We start from the raw sequence: 13875 nt of genomic DNA on the forward strand, positions 1-13875 counted from the left end.
AAAACTTCCTCTTTGGGTTTCCAGACTGACTGCCTCTGTCCTAACTCCACAGGCAGCTTGTCACCTACCCTGTTCTTGACTCTATCTCCATCCATTCCATTGGTTCAGTAGTTATCTTGCTGTTCTTTCTCTGTTGAAAACTACCTTAGAACATTTTACTCCTATTTCTCGCCAATGCCTAGCATAATGCTTTGCATATAATTAGTGCTCAGTCCATTTTTATTTAAAAAATTAATTATTAGACAATAAGATTCTCACAACTTGAAATCACTCCCCTCTGCCATATTCTCTTACACTGATGGGTTTTAACATGCAGCATAGTGATTAGGAATACAGGAACTCTATCTTTAAATCTCTCTCTCTCATAATTTCGTAAATGTGTAACTACATTTAAAAGTGTACATCTAGAAGTGTACTACACTTTTTTCAATTGTAAAATAGAGAAAATAGCAGGGATTGATTTTTATAGCTTTCCACAAGCACAATCTACATGTAAAATATGGATTTACCAGCTATTTATTCTTGGGATGAATGCCTCACTTCTCTGAATGACAATATACATGCCTTTGACAGAGTGTTATTAATAGTGGGATTTATAGAGGCATAAAGTAGATGAGTGGTTGCTCTGGATTAGGGTGGGAATGGGGAGTGCGTATAACTGGGCATAAGGTTTCTCGTGGGAATGTTGAAGACGTTCTAAAATTCGATTTGGGGGATAGCTGCGACACTTTGTAAATACCCTAAAAGTCATTAAATTGTACGCTGAAAGTGGGTGAATTTTATGGTATGGAAATTATACCTAAATAAAGCTGTTAGTTACAATAATAATAATAATACCAGGATTCAAATCAAGTCTGTCTGAAGTCAAAGTACATACCTTTTTTCTATACTTATTCTATCCTCACCACCTCACGCTATGAAAATGAGAAGTTTATATTTAAGTGATCATGCTAACTGATAAAGAATTTCTGTCTAGGGAGGTGCTTAATATAGATGATATGGAGGTAATCTATGGAGTTACAACTCTTATCTAATTGAGCAAAGTAAACAGTTTAGTTGTTTGCTTTTGAGAAAGTAAACAAAAATTGTTATTAAAAAGTTGTTAGGGGTAATCTAATTTAACAGTTGCCCTCTGCCTGTGGATAAAAAGAAACTATTATCAAATTATACACACTGAAAATACATTTTTTTTCTTTCCTTGTTAAAACATAGCTGTTTTCTTCCTTCCTTCCGTCTTTCCATCCTTCCCTCCTTCCATATGGCTGCTTTTGAAAAATTGTATTTCTGAACCAGAGAGGCTGATTGCAGGTGTTAGAGATCCATTTTCTCCATAACTGATGCACAACATTTTAGAGGAAGCATATCCCTTATGAGCTAAGGGGAAAGATCCCTGAAATAAAAGTACTGATATCATTTTACCTTTTTCTTGAAATCATCAAAATATTTCTTTATGTGTTAAATAGTATTGAAAGAAATCATCTACAGAATGTTGAATTGGCACATACTTATAAAAAGTATTCACTGTTTTATATCATGCTTTTGAAAACATTTTATCTTTTCTGAGAAAAATTAAAGAAACAGGTAATTTAAACAGAAGATGAAAATCTCAGGAGTTCTTGCCAGAATAGAATTTCAGAAAGCATTTAAAATCTTTCTAACTTTTAAAATTCAGTATCTAAATGTAACTCCTGAAGAAGACATTTTCTACAAAGAGATTAAGAAAGAGAAATGATGGTTTTGGCTGCATATGTTTGAGATAGTGTTTCTTTTTTCTTTGTGATAGAAGACTCCACTCCACATCCTGAGTTGTGTCTCACAGTGCCAGATCTGGGGATGGATGTTAAGCCTGCGTGCTTTTGTGAGTTGCTGGGTGTCAGAGGGGCTCCATCAGGGTTGTGTTGCCTCTGAAAAAGGTTAAATGCAAGAATCTCAAAGGCTTTCAAAAAAGCACTGCAGAAAATTTGTTGTCAAGGATTATCATATCTCCCAGTGCAGGAGGGTTTGTCTCAGCTGGTCCTCCCTCTAATTTTGAAAGTTAAAAAATCCATAAGAGGCGGAGGGGTATGTCAAAGATTTTAAAACCTGGTATAGGTTGGGTTTATTTTTGAATTATCGTGGCTTATTTTTCATTGCTTAAAAAGGGAAAATAGTAACATTGCTGCCATATCTCCTTGAGGGTAGTAATATAGCTTTGGCAAGACATACTGCAATGAATGTTAGCCTTTGGAAAATTTGTATTTGTGTGGTTATTTCATGAGAAAGTCTCTACATTTTAATATAAGGCATATTTAAATAGAATTGTTGTCCCTCAGACAACAATTACACAATAACAAGTACAACAATTTTGAGTGTGTAAAATCAGTTTAAATTATGGTAACTGGGTTAATAAACTATTTGTAAGAATGAAATAATGCCATTTGCAGCAACATGGATGCAACTAGAGATGATCATACTAAGTGAAGTAAGTCAGACAGAGAAAGACAAATGCCACGTATAATATCACTTATATGTGGAATCTAAAATATGACACAAATGAACCTACCTACAAAACAGAAACAGAAGCACGGAGATAGAGAACAGACTTGTGGTTGCCAAGGAGGAGGGGGTTGGGGGAGGGATGGGGTGGGAGGATGGGGTCAGCAGATGTGAGCTATTATATGTGGAATGCATAAACAACAAGGTCCTACTACATAGCACAGGGAACCATAGTCAATATCTTATGATAAACCATAATGGAAAAGAATATAAAAAAGAATGTATATACATATATATGTGTGTATATACATATATATATGTGTGTGTGTATATATATATTATATATGGAATGCATAAACAACAAGGTCCTACTGTTTAGCACAGGGAACCATAGTCAATATCTTATGATAAACCATAATGGAAAAGAATATAAAAAAGAATGTATATACATATATATGTGTATATATACATATATATGTGTGTGTGTGTATATATATATTATATATGGAATGCATAAACAACAAGGTCCTACTGTTTAGCACAGGGAACCATAGTCAATATTTTATGATAAACCATAATGGAAACGAATATAAAAAATAATGTATATACATATATATGTGTGTATATACATATATATGTGTGTGTGTATATATATATTATATATGGAATGCATAAACAACAAGGTCCTACTGTTTAGCACAGGGAACCATAGTCAATATCTTATGATAAACCATAATGGAAAAGAATATAAAAAAGAATGTATATACATATATATGTGTATATATACATATATATATGTGTGGGGGTATATATATATATATATACACACACACACACACACACACACAATTGAATATATACATAACTGAATCACTTTGCTGTACGGTAGAAATTAACACAACATTATAAATCAACTATACTTTAATTAAAAAACTAATAAAAAAGAAACTATTTGTTGGGCTTCCCTGGTGGCGCAGTTGTTAAGAATCCACCTGCCAATGCAGGGGACACAGGTTTGATCCCTGGTCCGGGAAGATCCCACATGCTGTGGAGCAAATAAACCCATGCGCCACAACTACTGAGCCTGCGCTCTAGAGCCCTCTAGCCACAACTACTGAGCCTATGAGCCACAGCTACTAAGCTTGTGTGCCACAACTACTGAAGCCCACATGCCTAGAGCCCGTGCTCCGCAACAAGAGAAGCCATCGCAATGAGAAGCCCCTGCACCACAACAAAGAGTAGTCCCCTGCTCGCCACGACTAGAGAAAGCCCATGCACAGCAATGAAGACCCAACACAGCCAAAAATGAATAAATAAAATTTTAAAAATCTAAAAAAAAAAGAAACTATTTTATCAATAAACATTTATGAGCACCAACTCAGAGGAGCACTTTGAGGAATGTAAGACATAAAAGAATGACAGGATCCTAATGAAACTAAAGTTAGAGCTCATAGATAAATAGAGAGGCGCTGCCCTAGAGTAACTTTTAAGGAAAGAGCAATGAATTTAAAGTTTGAGGTATAAAAGGATTCAGATAAATGAAAGAACTATATCAAAGGAGAATAACAACACAACACAGGTATGGAAAGAAATTAGATTCTGTCCAGCACGAATCGTTATTAATTTCTCTTACAGACTCAATGTATATTTTCCAAGAAATACTTTATTTTTTTGATATTACTTTAAAAAAAAAATGAGTTGAAGAGAAGCTCAGAACAGGCATAGCAATGCTCAGAATGCCTGTGTGGGTAAATGTATACCAAAATTGTCTGGAAAATTTGTGATGACAATTAGTATTTTAAGTTTTGGAATGAAAGGATGCCATCAGGTGAGGAGTTGAACAAATCTCACTTGGTTTTCATTCTTACTCTGGAAATGTGGATACTCAATAGGGGATCCTTCAGGTCTCTTCCTAAGTTCACTGCTCTTAAAAACAGTTTATTAGAAATGCAGTGAAAAATTATTTCTAGAGCATATGATAAAGCATTTTGTCTATAATAAACCATATATTTTATTTAATGTTCACCGAAGAATATAACACAAGGTATTGTTTAGTAAGCAGGGGAAAGAACATGGACAAGTCTATAGGTTTAAAATATCCATGAAATATTAGTAAAATTCACTGGGAAACATTCAATTTATGCAGAACATTTCAGGATTCTCTCTGTGATATAGTTTGCATTAACATAATCAAGTTAAATGACTATTGTATTAGGATAGGCATCAAAATTTAATCAATTCAATAGTTCAGCACTGATAAGATATCTCCTTCAGTATTCACTTGAACTTTGAGGGCCAGAGATAGTGACTCTTATGAGTTTAATGGTGAGTAGATTTCAGAACAGAAGCACCTACAACACTAAATTTCATTAGGCTGATATCCACAGTGCTTGCTTTGTGAACATTTTTTATTTCATTTTGTGAAATTTTTGATTTCATTCTTGTAGTTTCAGAACAGGGAATTTCAGGTTAATAAATCTGTGGAGGACACTCATTAAGTTCGGGATTTACTCCCTACTTTAATCTACTTTGATGGCTGCCTCTTGCACTGCAATTGTCACTGAGGATTCTCCGATGAGGGGGTGGGGTGGGGGAATGGGACGGGCTGCTTCTACTGTCCAGAAGTTGGTCATCAGAGATTAGTTAAGGATCTGCTGGGGCGAGTCCCACAGACAGTTTCTGCTCTAGTAGCTATCTCTTCAGGTGTAAACTTTTAGCAAGTTCCATTACGCCCCAGTTATGACCTTGGGCTCCAGAGAACTAAGATGGTGAAGTGGTTTCTATTGCTTTATGTTCTAGGTGTCCTTTCTATGCTCAGAAAAAAAAACCAAAAGTAATATGGAGAAGATGATTGAGAAATCATGCTTGCTGCTGCTCACAGACTGTCACCTCTCTGACCTCTAAAAGTTGCAGCATGAAGAAATAGTGAGTTATTGGAGGCAAGAGCATGACCAAGAAAATAAACCTGCAAGGTCTTTGCTGACCACAGCCTATTCGCATCCACCGTGAGGCCTGCCAATCATAAAATACTTCATAATCCAATCCCATTCATTTCTAAAAAGATGATGAATGGGCTTACTTCAACCATCAGATGAAAGCTGAGGAAAATTTTTGATGTTGATGTCTACAGGAATAATTAATGGTACTTTATGGCAGCACAATTTATCAGGGACGTCACAGCACTTGGGCCCCTGTGAACTTAAGTGATGACAATTACTACATTGAAATTTTGACAACTAAATTTGAAGCAAACTAAGGAGTGTATTGAATAAAACAAACTCCTTGATATACAATAATCCAACAATAAGGGTCTTTAATGAGAATAAGACATCACTTGTCAATATTATTTTTGCGCTTTGACAATTTTTACAAGGGTATGAAAAAATTATGATTTAAAAGTATTTTATACCCAGATATTTTTAATTTAAGTAAGACTTTGCTTTTAGAAAATTATGAGAACTGCTCAATATTTTCCAATTTCATTTTGTTGATATTTTGAGGGACCTAAAAGCATTATATTCAATAAATATTAGAAAAGATTAGTTCCAACTAATAACAATAGAACAACAAATATTCCTCTCACAAATTCTATTTATTACCTGTTTATATGTATTTAAGTGTCATGTGTTATTATTGTCCTCATTTCCTAGATAATAACAAATCAGGAAATTTGTTAAAGTTGATTTTCCACATTTTTCAGTATAAAATTTATTTAAAGTAATTAATTGCCATGAATTTGCAAGGGATAGAGTTATATACTCTTCACCTTAGTTGTCTCGGAGACAGGAGGAAGTGATCTGAAAACCAACAAAGCTATAAGGCAGGGAGTATCCAAAAAAACTGAATGACAGCTTTTATATTGAAGATGCTCTTAGAAAGTTAAATTCTCAACATTGAGGGTATTAATGAGTGACTCTGAAACCACCGATGGGCACAATTAGTATCGAGCCTTGGCTTTTTTGTTTGTTTATTTTTATATTTGTTTTTAAGAAGTAACAAAAAGAAGTCCTGTTTAATCAGAAACATGTCTTCCTTTACCTGGCCTTAACAAGACTACACCAGGGACTTCTAAGTTATAATAGAACCTTCCTGATTCCACAAATAATTGTGAAGTAAGCTAAACTAAAACGTGAAACAAAAATGTATTCCTCTGGCCTTGAATAGCTTTAAAACACTTGCTAATAAATACTAATTCAAAACCTAACCTTTCAGGAAACCAGCATTTCTAGATAACATGAAATAAACATTAATACTTCAACTCTCTAAAATTCAAGAAATACTACTAAAATTTCAAGGATTTCAATTAATCATAATATCAAGGTAGGAATCATCACAGGAAAGTATATAGTCTTTGGAAGAAAACGCAAGATGTAGTCTTGAACCTTATTTCTATCCTATAGGTATTTCCTAGAATCAATTCACAGGCATACCTATTTCTTAGCAATTCCTTAAGACCAAAAGCGTGTAAATGAAATATATATTAAGGATGATGATTCCTGAGGCACTCCCAGACTTTTGATTGACATTGAATAATGTACTTCTAGTATATTTTCAGAAGATTTTGTCAAGAATGCTTTAAATAAAAATGTTTTCTTCCCAAGTCTCAGTGTATCTAAATGATTAGAACCTGAAATTTTAACAATGTGGTTAAGTGGAATTTTATTCTAGCATAGAACACCTTGAACTATTTTATTATTTTTTACATTTCACATACTCCTACTAGTGTTCCAGCTGTCTGTATCCTGTTTTTCAAGATCCTAGTGATACTGGACAAAGATTAATATTGCAGCTCTCCTGTTTATCACCCATACACCAAAATGGCTTTTATCACAGTGAGCAAAATTACTTATGGTGCCCTGTCTTCACTTTCTCTGACTGGCAACACTGTGATTTCATTCACGTGTGAAGTATTTTTAAATCTAATTATTCTTACAACCAGTTAGGAGAAAGGGTCATTATTCTAGCTCATTAGCTGTTTAATTGGAAGGCATAACAGTGAATCTGTGTTTTGACTCTCTAATTCCAATATTCAGCACTGCTTGGAAAGGAAAATTGTGTAATATGATTCTGGGAACTATAAATAACATGTACACTTCTTTCTGTCCTTTCTTGACTGATATAGCATTCTAGAAATATTCTGTGCAACATCTGACTTCTATAGTTGAGACTTACAAATTATATGTGTCTTATTTTCTGAACATATGCAAACAAAACTTGTGCTGTGTGCACGCACATGCACGCACATACTCCAAAAGACTATTTATATCCACTTTCTTGTTTTCAGATCAAGTAATGGCTTGAGCTGACTGATGAAATGAAAGAAAGTATTTATTCAAAAGTATATAAAGAGGAAAAAATGACAAAGGGGCAGCATTGCCTTATTTTTCTGTTATTGTAGTCTGCATATATACATGTGTATCTCCATGTACCTAGAGAGACTCTTCAACCAGTGACAGGAACAATAGCAGAGTTTTGGGCTATGTCTTAACATAGAGAAGAGTGAAAAACTAAACCAAACAAATACGGTTAATGCATATCACAGCACCAGTAGGAAGAACAATCCTGAAACTTTTCAACAAAATATCTGTTGAAGACTGTAAGTATGTGATAGAGACTCATTACAAACTCAAGTTTTATCTTCCATCAATGTTTTTGAGTCATTGCATAATGGCATTGTATTACTTTCCTATCACTGCTGTATCAAATTACCATAAACTCAGTGGCTTATAACACAAATTTATCATCTATCGTTCTGTTGATGAGAAATGAGACATGGATCTTACTGGGCTAAGATCAAGGTGTTAACAGGGTGTATTTCTTTCTGGAGGTTCTAGGGGACAATATGTTTCCTTGCAATTTCCGGCTCTAGAGAGTTGCTCACTCTTCTTTGCTGATGGCCCCCTTCCTCCAGTATCAGAGGTAAAAGTGGCTAGCGGACTCCTTCTCACTTAGAATCATACTGACTTCTTCCATAGTCACATTTCCCTCTAACTCACTTTTCTTCCCTCCATCCTCCACTTTTAAACGTTGATATGATTACATTTGGTCCACCCTGTCAATCAAGGAAATTTCTCTATTTTAAGATTGGCTAATTAGCAGTCATAATTCCATCTTCCAATTTAATTCTCCTGTGTTTATCACATATCATATTTACAGGTTCTAGGGATTAGGCTGTGGACAACTCTGGGGAGGAGATAATTATTCTGCCTCGCACAAAGTCTACTCTTTGGCCTCACAAAGATTCACATTCATTACAAGTGCAAAATACACTCATTCATCCGAAGTCGCCCGCATTTTCAACCTATTACAGAATTAACAGAAGTCCAAAATCGTTTCTAAATCTCATTAGCTCAAAAGTCCCATCAAAATTATCCAAATTAGGTATGAGAAAGACCTTGGGCATGATTCACCCTGGGGCAAAATTTTCCTCCACCTGTGAGTCTGTGAAACACAAAAAGCAAGTCATTTGTTCTCAAATTATAATGGTACAGATGTAGGATAACAAGTACTGATATTCAGGTACAAAAAGAATGAAAATGGAAGGAAAACAGTCACTTGTCCAAATTAATTTCAAAATCCATCCAGGCAACCATCATTTCTTTTTTTTTTTTTTTTTAATATGTTCCCTGGGACTCTCTATCCTTCCCCAGTAAGAACTGTTGCCTCTTACACTGGCAGTGCACCTGTTATCCTAAGACATTTCCTTTTGCATTTCCAGTATTGGATTTCCTCTCTCCTCTATTCCCTATCTTCCTCTTTCTTTTTTTTTTTTTTCACTTTTTTTTTTTTAACATCTATTGGGGTATAATTGCTTTACAATGGTGTGTTTCTCCTTTATAACAAAGTGAATCAGCTAAACATATACATATATACCCCTATCTCCTCCTTCTTGTGTCTCCCTCCCACCTTCCCTATCCCACCCCTCAAGATGGTCACAAAGCACCGAGCTGATCTCCCTGTGCTATGCGGCTGCTTCCCACTAGCTATCTGTTTTACATTTGGTAGTATATATAAGTCCATGCAACTCTCTCACTTCGTCCCAGCTTACTCTTCCCCCTCCCCATGTCCTCAAGTCCATTCTCTACATCTGCATCTTTATTCCAGTCCTGGCCCTAGGTTCTTCAGAACCATTTTTTTTATTATTCCATATATATGTGTTAGCATACGATATTTGTTTTTCTCTTTCTGACTTACTTCACTCTGTATGACAGACTCTAGGTCCATCCACCTCACTACAAATAACTCAATTTTGTTTCTTTTTATGGCTGGGTAATATTTCATTGAATATATGTGTCACATCTTCTTTATCCATTCATCTGTCGATGGACACTTAGGTTGCTTCCATGTCCTGGCTATTGTAAATAGAGCTGCAATGAACATTGTGGTACATGACTCTTTTTGAATTATAGTTTTCTCAGGGTATACACCCAGTAGTGGGATTGCTGGGTCATATGGTAGTTCTATTTTTAGTTTTGTAAGGAACCTATATACAGTTCTCCATAGTGGCTGTATCAATTTACATTTCCACCAACAGTGCAAGAGGGCTCCCTTTTCTCCACACCCTCTTCAGCATTTATTGTTATAGATTTTCGATGATGGCCATTCTGACCGGTGTGAGGTGATACCTCATTATAGTTTTGATTTGCATTTCTCTAACGATTAGTGATGTTGAGCGTCCTTTCATGTGTTTGTTGGCAATCTGTATAACTTCTTTGGAGAAATGTGTATTTAGGTCTTCTACCCATTTTTGGATTGGGTGTTTTGTTTCTTTGATATTGAGTTACATGAGCTGCTTGTAAATTTTGGAGGTTAATCTTTTGTCAGTTGCTTCAGTTGCAAATATTTGCAAATATTTTCTCCCATTCTCCCAGGGTTGTCTTTTCGTCTTGTTTATGGTTTCCTTTGCTGTGCAAAACATTTGAGGTTTCATTAAGTCCCATTTGTTTATTTGTGTTTTTATTTCCATTTCTCTTGGAGGTGGGTCCTGCTGTGATTTATGTCATAGAGTATTCTGCCGATGTTTTCCTCTAAGAGTTTTATAGTGTCTAGCCTTACATTTAGGTCTTTCATCCATTTTGAGTTTATTTTTGTGTATGGTGTTAGGGAGTGCTCTAATTTCATTCTTTTACATGTAGCTGTCCAGTATTCCCAGCACCACTTATTGAAGAGGCTGTCTTTTCTCCACTGTATATTCTTGCCTCCTTTATCAAAAATAAGGTGACCATGCGTGCATGGGTTTATCTCTGGGCTTTCTATCCTGTTCCATTGATCTATACTTCTGTTTTTGTGACAGTACCATACTGTCTTGATTAATGTAGCTTCATAGTATAGTCTGAAGTCCAGAGCCTGATTCCTCCAGCTCCTTTTTTCATTCTCAAGATTGCTTTGGCTCTTTGGGGTCTTTTGTGTTTCCATACAAATTGTGAAATTTTTAGTTCTACTTCTGTGAAAAATGCCATTGGTAGTTTGATAGGGATTGCATTGAATCTGTAGATTGCTTTGGGTAGTACAGTCATTTTCACAATGCTGATTCTTCCAATCCAGGAACATGGTATATCTCTCCATCTGTTTGTATCATCTTTAATTTCTTTCATCATTGTCTTACAGTTTTCTGCATACAGGTCATTGGCTCCCTAGGTAGGTTTATTCCTAGGTATTTTATTCTTTTTGTAGCAATGGTAAATGGAGTGTTTCCTTGATTTCTCTTTCAGATTTTCATCATTAGTGTATACGAATGCAAGAGATTTCTGTGCATTAATTTTGTATGCACCTATTTAACAAATTCATTGATTAGCTCTAGTAGTTTTCTACTACCATCTTTAGGATTCTCTATGTATACTATTGTGTCATCTGCAAACAGTGACAGCTTTACTTCTTTTCTGATTTGGATTCCTTTTATTTCTTTTTCTTCTCTGATTGCTTTGGCTAAAACTTCCAAAACTATGTTGAATAATAGTGGTGAGAGTGGACAATCTTGTCTTCTTGATCTTAGTGGAAATGGTTTCAGTTTTTCACCATTGAGAACGATGTTGGCTGTGGGTTTGTCATATATGGCCTTTATTATGCTGAGGAAAGTTCCCTTTATGCCTATTTTCTGGAGGGTTTTTATCATAAATGGGTGTTGAATTTGTCAAAAGCTTTTTCTGCATCTATTGAGATGATCATATTGTTTTTCTTTTTCAATTTGTTAATATGGTGTATCACATTGATTGATTTGCATATATTGAAGAATCCTTCCATTCCTGGCAAAAACCCCACTTGATCATGCTGTATGATCCTTTTAATGTGCTGCTGGATTCTGTTTGCTAGTATTTTGTTGAGGATTTTTGCATCTATGTTCATCAGTGATATTGGCCTGTAGTTTTCTTTCTTTGTGACATCTTTGTCTGGTTTTGGTATCAGGGTGATGGTAGCCTCATAGAATGAGTTTGGGAGTGTTCCTCTCCCTGCTATATTTTGGAAGATTTTGAGAAGGATCAGTGTTAGCTCATCTCTAAATGTTTGAGAGAATTCGCCTGTGAAGCAGTCTGGTCCTGGGCTTTTGTTTGTTGGAAGATTTTTAATCACAGTCTCAATTTCAGTGCTTGTGATTGGTCTGTTCATATTTTCTATTTCTTCCTGGTTCAGTCTTGGAAGGTTGTGCTTTTCTAAGAATTTGTCCATTTCTTCCAGGTTTTCCATTTTATTGCCATAGAGTTGCTTGTAGTAATTTCTCATGATCCTTTGTATTTCTGCAGTGTCAGTTGTTACTTCTCCTTTTTCATTTCTAATTCTATTGATTTGAGTAGTCTCCTTTTTTTTTCTGGATGAGTCTGGCTAATGGTTTATCAATTATGTTTATCTTCTCAAACAACCAGCTTTTAGTTTTATTGAAATTTGGTATTGTTTCCTTCATTTCTTTTTCATTTATTTCTGATCTGATCTTTATGATTTCTTTCCTTCTGCTAACTTTGGGGTTATTTTGTTCTTCTTTCTCTAATTGCTTTAGGTGTAAGGTTAGGTTGTTTATTTGAGATGTTTCCTGTTTCTGGAGGTAGGATTGTATTGCTATAAACTTCCCTCTTAGAACTGCTTTTGCTGCATCCCATAGGTTTTGGGTCATTGTGTTTTCATTGTCTTTTGTTTCTAGGTATTTTTTTATTTCCTCTTTGATTTCTTCAGTGATCTCTTGGTTATTAAGTAGTGTATTGTTTAGCCTCTATGTGTTTGTAGTTTTTACAGATTTTTTTCCTGTAATTGATATCTAGTCTCACAGCTTTGTGGTCGGAAAAGACACGTGATATGATTTCAATTTTCTTAAATTTACCAAGGCTTGATTTGTGACCCAAGATATGATCTATCCTGGAGAATGTTCCATGAGCACTTGAGAAGAAAGTGTATTGTGTTGTTTTTGGATGGAATGTCCTATAAATATCAATTAAGTCCATCTTGTTTAATGTATGACTTAAAGCTTGTGTTTATTTCTTTTCATTTTGGATTATCTGTCCATTGGTGAAAGTGGGGTGTTAAAGTCCCCTACTATGATTGTGTTACTGTCAAATTCCCCTTTTATGGCTGTTAGCATTTGCCTTATGTATTGAGGTGCTCCTATCTTGGGTGCAGAAATATTTACAATTGTTATATCTTCTTCTTGGATTGATCCCTTGATCATTATGTAGTGTCCTTCTTTGTCTCTTGTAATAGTCTATTTTAAAGTCTATTTTGTCTGGTATGAGAATTGCTACTCCAGCTTTCTTTTGATTTCCATTTGCATGGAATATCTTTTCCCATCTCCTCACTTTCACTCTGTATGTGTCCTTAGGTCTGAAGTGGGTCTCTTTTAGATAGCATATGTACAGGTCTTGTTTCTGTATCCATTCAGCCAGTCTATGTCTTTGGCTGGAGGATTTAATCTGTTTACATTTAAGATAATTATCGATACGTATGTTTCTATTACTATTTTCTTATTTGCTTTCAGTTTGTTATTGAAGGTCTTTTCCTTCTCTTGTGTTTCCTGCCTAGAGAAGTTCCTTTAGCATTTGTTGTAAAGCTGGTTTGGTGGTGCTGAATTATCTTTGCTTTTGCTTGTCTGTAAAGGTTTTAATTTCTCCATCGGATCTGAATGAGATCCTTGCTGGGTAGAGTAATCTTGGTTGTAGGTTTTTCCCTTTCATCACTTTAAATATGTCCTGTCACTCCCTTCTGGCTTGCAGTGTTTCTGCAGAAAGATCAGCTGTTAACCTTATGGGGATTCCCTTGTATGTTATTTGTAGTTTTTCCCTTGCTGCTTTTAATATTTTTTCTTTGTATTTAATTTTTGGTAGTTTGATTTATATGTTTCTTGGTGAGTTTCTCCTTGGATTTATCCTGTATGGGAGTCTCTACGCTTCCTGGTCTTGATTGACAACTTCTGTTCCCATA

The 13875-nt window shown here is 35.2% G+C and overlaps 1 protein-coding gene across 1 annotated transcript in view; it reads right to left on the reverse strand.

Moving 5' to 3' along the window:
- LRP1B (LDL receptor related protein 1B) overlaps positions 1-13875 on the reverse strand; it is a 1885740-nt gene that overhangs the window by 1796695 nt on the left and 75170 nt on the right. The window lies entirely within an intron of this gene.

This window comes from Balaenoptera physalus (genome assembly GCF_965194825.1).
Source record: "Balaenoptera physalus genome assembly, chromosome: 6".
NCBI classification, from domain to species: domain Eukaryota; kingdom Metazoa; phylum Chordata; class Mammalia; order Artiodactyla; family Balaenopteridae; genus Balaenoptera; species Balaenoptera physalus.